This window comes from Cariama cristata, unplaced genomic scaffold, assembly GCF_000690535.1.
Source record: "Cariama cristata isolate BGI_N322 unplaced genomic scaffold, ASM69053v1 scaffold7132, whole genome shotgun sequence".
Classification (NCBI taxonomy): Eukaryota; Metazoa; Chordata; class Aves; order Cariamiformes; family Cariamidae; genus Cariama; species Cariama cristata.
Window position 1 is genome coordinate 18,417 of NW_009603153.1, and position 8,130 is coordinate 26,546.

Sequence of the window (8,130 nt, forward strand, 5' to 3'; positions counted from 1 at the left end):
CTTTTGGCCAGCCTGTCACGCAGTCGCGTATCTTCTGCCCGACTGGCTGTGTTAAGCAAATGGTTTTAAATCTCCAACAGGTAGATCTACAATTTCTGCAGCTACTTCTGTCTCTTTACCTGCTGAGAATTGTGAAGATGAGACAAGCAGTCAGCTGATGTGTTTTTAGTTCCTAGATGGTATTTGATGTCATGCATACACGGCAGTTATCTCACTGGTCGTCAGTCAGCCCTCATCGCCAGTCATCTGAATCCTCTCCTGGCGTTTTCAAAGGACTCCAGTTTGTGTGCAGTCTGAGTTTGCAGGTCAGAAATGGGCTTGTCCATTTTTTTCTGTAATCCATTTACTTCCTTTTCCATGCTGGGAGGTTTTCTCTCGTTTTACACAAATGTCCAGAAGCAAAGACAATGCTGCAGGGGAGCCCTGGGAGCCAGGTGTCACTTGTCACAGCTGTTAGTGACACAAATGTTATCATCAGATAAAAGTATGTAAATCTAAGGGCTGGGCTCTCTAAGATTGGATCTTCCACTTCTCCAGAAGCAGCCAGAGCAACTTCTATCTGAAGTATGCTAGATATTCAACAAAACAATGGTACTAATCTCTCATTAAATGAAACATAATTAGGAATAAGCATTGCACTATGATGTAACACTGAAGAAAGAAGATGCTGCTTGCAGTTATTTCGGAGCTGCGACTTTTGTAACTTAGAGTCCAAGTGAAGTGTTGGTCTCCCTGGAGAATTTTTATGACCAAGAAAAGGCAACTCTGCCTATCAGTCAGTGCTTCATTCTCCTGATTGTCAGATTTAATGTGAATCTTTCTTCATTTTAAGCTTACCTCTCCTAGCAGTATCCATACATGCGCATGATGGATACTGCCGGGAGTGGTGAGCTTAAAATGAAGCTTTTTATCATTTCCGTCTTCAAGCTTTCCTTCTTGCAAACCAACCCCACTTCATTCAAGGTACAAACTTTCCTTGACCTCTGCCTTTCCTCTCTGCTGGGCTCTCTCCTGTTGGTGCCCATCTTTCTTCTCCAGTGCTACTCTGTACATCCAGCCTTCCCTATAGTCAGCAGCGCGGCACCTCCCATGTCATGGTCTCTACGCTTTCTGATTCATTCCACGTCGTATTTTTGTGTTCTCCCCAACACTGTGCTATTTGACTGTCTACAGTCACCCATCCCCTTTGCTGCAAAGCTGCAATTGATTATTCCTCAGGACATGTAATACCTTCCCTTCATCCTCAACTAGCCGTACATATTTTTTCCAGATGTATCTTTGCCAAGACCATGCTGAATGCTGGCTCTGTCCTCCAGCGCTTGCCGTCCCTGCCAGCTTGCTGTCACCTGGAGATTTACTAAGTGTGCTCTTCCCTGCGGGAGCCCAGAAGGGAGTGGGGCTATCCAAGGGACCAGAGAGAGTGAGTTAAAGCACCAAGAGAGTTTTCCTCTTGTGCTTCATGCTCTGGCTCTTTGGCGAGCAGCATGTCATGAGGCCGGGGGGCATTTGCTCACTCACCGGCGAGTGCATTTCCAGATCCCTTGCTGTGCGCTCTGCTGAGCGATGCCTTGCTAAACCCAGCTTGAACAGGCCAGGCTTTTAACACAGGAGGTCCTGGGCCAGCCTGAAGTGATTTTCAAGGCAAGTTAGGCAGCACAAAGGTATGCGCTCCAGAACATGCTCCTTCCCGGCAGAGCCGTCTCTAACCACACGCTCTAAGCTGTGGGAACTGGTCTCGGGAGTTGATTAAGTGTTAGAAAAAAAATTCCCCTTTGCAGCTTAAATGTATTGCCTCTCAGTGTAATTGAGTCTCCCTCCTCGCTCCTTTTTATTACAAGAGGATGGACAAGCATCGGATTTACTCTTCTAAATACACCCATTACTTTGTATACCTTGTCATGTCACTCTTTATTTGTCTCTTCTCCTGCTGACAATGGGAATTGAGCTTTCACTTCTTTTTCTTGCAGAAGTGTTTCTGTGTTTCTAATTGTTGTTGTCACCTGTGTCTGCGCTCCTTAATTTCTGCTGTGGGTTTTGCAGTGGGATGTTCAGAAAGAGTTTCAGGCCAGGGATGACCTTTACATTTCAATATTATTAGTCTCTCCTATTCCACAAGTGACATTTGTATTGCTCCAGGGAGCAAATATTTCCATTGAAGAGTGAACAAGAGCTCTCCTGTGCATTTTACAGAGGAGCCACAGTTACTACAGAAACACAGCTGAGGAACCTAAGCTAGGTCTTCACCTGCAAATTACCACCTATTTATCAGTCTTATTTGCCCAGTTTCAAGGCCCAAATAGATGTTAGTCTTGAAACCTGTTGTGGGTGGAGGAAGACACTGCTGATCATGAGAGTACAGCGTGAGCTGCCGATGGTACAGTATGGCTGTGGGTTAGCCCTGGGACGCAGCTCAGCCCCACCCAGCCGCTCACTTGCTCCCCCCAGCAGGATGGGGGAGAGAATTGGCAGGGTAAAAGTGGGAAAACTCCTGTGTTGGGATAAAGACAGACTAATAAGTAAAGCAAAACAGAACAAGGAATTCATTCCCCATTTCCCATGGGCAGGCCGGTGTTCAGCCATCTCCAGGAAAGCAGGGCTCCATCACGTGTAACGGTGACTTGGGCAGGCAAACATCATCACTCCAAAAGTCCCCCCTTCCTTCTTCTTCCCCCAGCTCTATATGCTGAGCATGACGCCATATGGTATGGGATATCCCTTGGGTCACTGGGGTCAGCTGTCCCGGCTGTGTCCCCTCCCAACTCCTTGTGCCCCCCCAGCCCCCTCGCTGGTGGGGTGGGGTGAGAGCCAGAAAAGGCCGTGGGGCTGGGTAAGCCCTGCTCAGCAATAGCTAAACCATCCCTCTGTTATCAGTCACAGATTCAAAACACAGCCTCATACCAGCTACTATGGAGAAAACTAACTCTATCCCAGCCCAAACCAGTACAAATATTTACGCAGAACTGAGCAAAACTTGATACTGTTCAGCTTTGGCCTCTGAGACGAAACAGGCCAGAAGTGCCATTGCCGTGCTTTTGTATCATTACCGGGTATTTATTGGCATTACCATGCTGCACCCCCACCACTTGAATTTGACTTAGCTGTTTCTTCCAGAGGAGTACCCCAGCTGGCTCCAAACACTGGAGGAGCTGGAGGAGCCAGCATCCCTTTGGTAGTCTTTCCATGGGCTAATCGTTTCCATCAGGGTTTGACAACACAGGGAACAACAGCCACAGGGTGCTGTGAGGGCACAAACAGGCCTTAATTGCCCTGGGCAGCCTCCCTGGGGACCCCCCACCCCACCAGCATCTCTGCCCAGGTAGAGGCAGAGGAGCTACAATTCAGCCAGGGCTTGACCCTCTTAGAGGCTGAAATACAAAGCATAAAATTGTACTTATGTCACAGAAGAACTGAGGCTGGCAGGGACCTCAGGAGGTCTCTAGTCTGATCCTAAGCAGGAATTCAGACCAGCTTTTGTCTACTCTGGTCATAAAAACCTCCCAGGACCAGACGGCACAACCTCTGTGGACAATCTGTTGCACTGCCTGGATGTCTCAACCTCTCTTGCTTCAACTTACGCCTGTTGCTACTTGTTGCTACTTGTCCTCCCACCCCATGCTGCAAGGAGCCTGTCTCCTTGATGACCCCTCATAGGCGCTGGAGGGGCTGTTAGGTGCCCCTGAAGGCATCCCTCCTCCAGGCTGAACCAGCCCAGTTGCCCCTGCATCTCCTCACAGGCCAAGTGCTCCAGTCGTCAGCACCTTGGAGGCCCTTCACGAGCTCCCTCCAGTTTGCCCATGCCCTTCCTGTCTGGACACCCTTCCAAACTGGACACTCTGCCCTAGATGTGGTCTAACAATTACCAAATAACTCATCACTTCCCACTATCTACCAGCCAAACTTTTGTTAACACAGCCCAGAGTGGGAACTTAGCCAGTTAAAAACCCCACAGGTTTCTAAGGGTTTGTTTTTAAAGATAGCGGAGTTCCCAATCCAGTTCATATGTGGCTGTGCCAGCATTAACAGAGATGGTACCATGCTGTGGTACTAGGACTAAGTAGCCAAGGAGGGGAATGGCAGGGGGATAACAAAGGGCTTGGGGAAGCCAATGCTGTGGGACACCATGTTGAGGAATCCCAACCTGGTGTGTATCCCCAGACCCTGTCTTTTACTACGTTCTCTTCTTCCTAACAAAGTAACTGTTAGTACTTTAAGTTTTCTGCCCATAAATGTCTCTACCTACCAAAAAAATATCACCCCACTCCATACAGTGCAACCACAATTGGCTGCACCACAGATTTAAATGCATGATTTCAATTAAAAGGGCAGATATGAGAGATATTCTGAACAAGTGACTCATTTGTGCTTTATAATAGCCAGTAAGGCAAGGCTAGAAAAAAGAAAAAAAAAAAGCATCTTCTGATCAAGTAGTGCCCGCATGTAACTGTGGTACTTGTTCCTCTTTTCAAAATGTCTTAGATTCAAGAATTATCACACTCAAGCCCTTAGTTACTCAAAAGAAGAATTAAATCTTAAAATGTCCATGATGATTTTAATGTATTATCATGCTGTTGGAATGCATATTCTGAAATGCTGGGGAAATACATTATCTAGTCAAATGGGCAATCTTATAATTCATGACCCTATTAGAAGATGTTATAAATATAAAATGCACTATTGGATTTGAAAATTGTCAATATTCAGATGATTGATTTCCTTTGAATACAGTTGGAACCAGGCAATACTACACTATAGCCCAATTGCTTCAATAAAAAAAGGACAAGAAGAATTAACAGTTGCAAGTTTATTACATGGAACAGCAAATTCCAGACAACTGAGTCACATAATAGACAACCAGTGCAATGGGAAGTCTCTTCTTTATGTCAACCAAGTCATCAAGCTGGTAAATCGACCCATGAAGTTCATATTCCATGGTATTCTGAAACAAATTAACACAGTATCATATTTTATGTTGAGCTATTGATCTGAAGATGACTTAGTATTCAGTTCTGTATGTCTGGTCCTTCTCCAAGTTAGAAATGAAATAGCTTCAAATTTCAGCACCAGAAAATTAAGATGGATGAAAGTCTGAAAGTTCAGATAAGTGCCCAGACCTGTTATTTCTACTCAAACATGAATCCTCCCTCCTCACACAGCTCTCCTCTCTCCACCATGTCCTAACTCCACTGTCCTGCTTTGAGAGTGTGGAGGCATGGCGTGCATCTTGCAGCCAGGTTGGCTCAGGGGGCTGAGCTGTGGATAAAAATTTAGTGCTGTATGTAAGGGTAGGGCATAATTATAGAGTAGTGGCTCCCACACCAGCACTTTAATGAGAGGTGTTTGATAGTCTAGCAATTCTGCTAACACCACAGTACCCTGGATAGAGTAAACTTGCATGAAAGTACCGTAATTGGTTTTGAACTGTTTTGCCCAAAATCTATAGACACTCTCTGCCTGTTTGGCATATCTTTGTGGTTGTCAGCTCATGCTTCCAGTTACTCCTAACAGATCTGGGCAGCACTACCTGCCCCTACAGGTTTCATAGCTATGAAACATTTCCCACACACACATGGGCCTAACAAGACGAGAACAGCTGCACTGGCTCAAACCAGAGACCCATCTAGCTCCTTATCTGCCTTTTATCCATGAGAAGAATGGATGCCCAGCACAGTACTTAAGTCCACAGCAAGCAAGTAGGGATGCTGCTCTACAACACTCTCCCACCTTTGGTTCCTTTCTTTCTGAAATGATTTAATCCTGCATATACAGCAAAGGTATTCTTTACTTGCGTTTTCTTCGCAGTTCTGCTTTCCTATCTTTCTGTCCTGTCCCCAAAAAACCCAAACCTTTCAGTCAACATCTGGAAGTAATTCCTTAATTCCTACATTGCAAACAGAAAGTCGTAATCTTTCTTTGTGGGGTAAAATACTGTAAGAGGAGAGACTGAAGGAGGGGACACATACACATTGACTATCTTGTCCATTTCCCATTAAAGCTCACTGAGACCTTTAAGAGACACTTTCAAAGATGGATATTCAAGTGCCAGGTGATATTATTAGATCTCACTGTGTCCATTCCATCCCCACCCTTGCTCTTTCTAGTTACTGTTTACCCCAAAACAGGTCCTAATTCTGATGTGAGGATGACACCCACCTGCAGAGATCTGTATTAGTGGGCTCTCATGTAGGATTTGGTGACTGAAAGTCTCTTGAACAGAGACAAGTCTAGCTTTTGTGTTCCAAGTACAATTTACACGTTCTATTTTTAAACTTTATAATTTTGGTACCATTTCTATCATTTTTCAGAGGATGAAAGCTCCTCCTTACTGAACCTTAAAGAGAGAAGAAAATACTTTTGTCATGAGCATACACTGTAGATCTCTGAGCATGAAAAAAAAAAAATGCAGTTCTGCCCAGATACCTCCTAGTGACCATATGACACATCCATGTGGGTATCTAGGTTTGTAAAAACACCTCTCAGGATCATCATTACTTAACAATAAAGAACAAATTCTTGTCACTTTTGGATGCCTACTTACCACTGCCTTCAATAGTTCTTCCGTTTCGAGGCTGAAAAATATAACAATTAGATGGTTGTGCAGAAGTATTAGATGCCAGCTTTACAAGCACACCAAAATACACCTCCCATCATGCAGACAGAGTACATAAGAAAGCTGCAGTAAGATTTCCTTTAACGGGACAACATGTCAAATACCAGGGGATCTATACAGGGTGGGTTTTGCCTTTGAAACTAAGAAATAGTCATTTAGCCTCTGTCCAGACAGCTAAACAGTCTGGCTTTCATTATTCTCATTAAGGGTCTTGGTCCCAATTCATTGAGGTACTATATGTAGGTGTCTAAGAATATAATACCAGCACTGAAAGTACCTGGTCAGGCACACTTCAAGTGAGCTAAAAATGTAAAGAGCTGAACTAGGACTCTGGTTGCCTGCTATGACCTGCTTTATAACATGGGTTGTTTTTTTTTCTAATATCTTGAAGATATTCCTAAAAAACTAGTTTGCTGTTAATCATCAAGTATGTCTAAACCAGTATATTCTGCATTAGACTGTGTCCTGGTTCAGCAAGCCAATGGGTGAAAAACATGAAAGAAATGATGATGTCCATAATTTTGCTTTGGCTTTTCACCCTGTTATGCGGTGTGCCATCACTTACTGGGCAGACCTTTCAGATCAAGTAAACATTCAGCTCACACATGTTTTATCTAATAAATTTATCATCAGTGCACCTTGGCATTCTCAGAGATACAAGCCACATACTACTATCTTTGGATGATTTGGCTCAAAATAAAACATTTGCAGAGTCACCTCTTCAAAAAAAAGGTGTTTAATCCATTACTACCCCATATCGTATTATCTTGTCATCTTTTAGCTGAACTAGAGCTTTTTAAGCAAACGGCTCCCTAAGCTTTGAAGCAAGGGATATTTTGCCTCTACTCAAAACAAGTGCAGCAAGAATTTGTGAAGGTAAACAGCTGCTCCTGTATGGATACATAACATTGTCTGTTATTCAGAATCTTTAAAAAAGTAAGATTCAGATACCCTGAAAAGGAAAAAAGGCCGTCCCAGAGTCCCGTGACTATCCTGTAAAATAAAACACAAACAATAACATAATACTTTAAACTCAGTTCCAAAGATCTGTCAACAGGTTTTGGTGTCATTCCATCAGAATATCAATAATTCACAGCCTCTTTCAGCAGCATGCAAACAACAAGATGTTGATAGTCTCCAATGCCCATTCATCTGGAATGCTGATTAAAAATTAATACCCAAAGGGCATTGTAAAGAGCTATCCATTCTGTCTAGTGTAAATATACTAAATTACCATAATTAAAGATTCACAGGCTTTAGAAAGTGTATAAAAGAAAGCTTTACCCATAGTGGATTGCTTTGCAGAAGGAGGGTCAGCACAGCTCACTTCCCAACCACTAAAACAACCTGACTTTAGAAAAGCAGCAAAAGAAACAGGGAAAGGGCCGTACTTGCCTGTCCACTGCTACTCACTTGTCTTCACATTTACGTACCTTCTTTGTAAACTTTGCAGCAGCAATCTGCGATTCCTGCAAGTGGACAGTGTAAGTTAATCAAGATGTTGTAATTTCTTTGGTTTGATA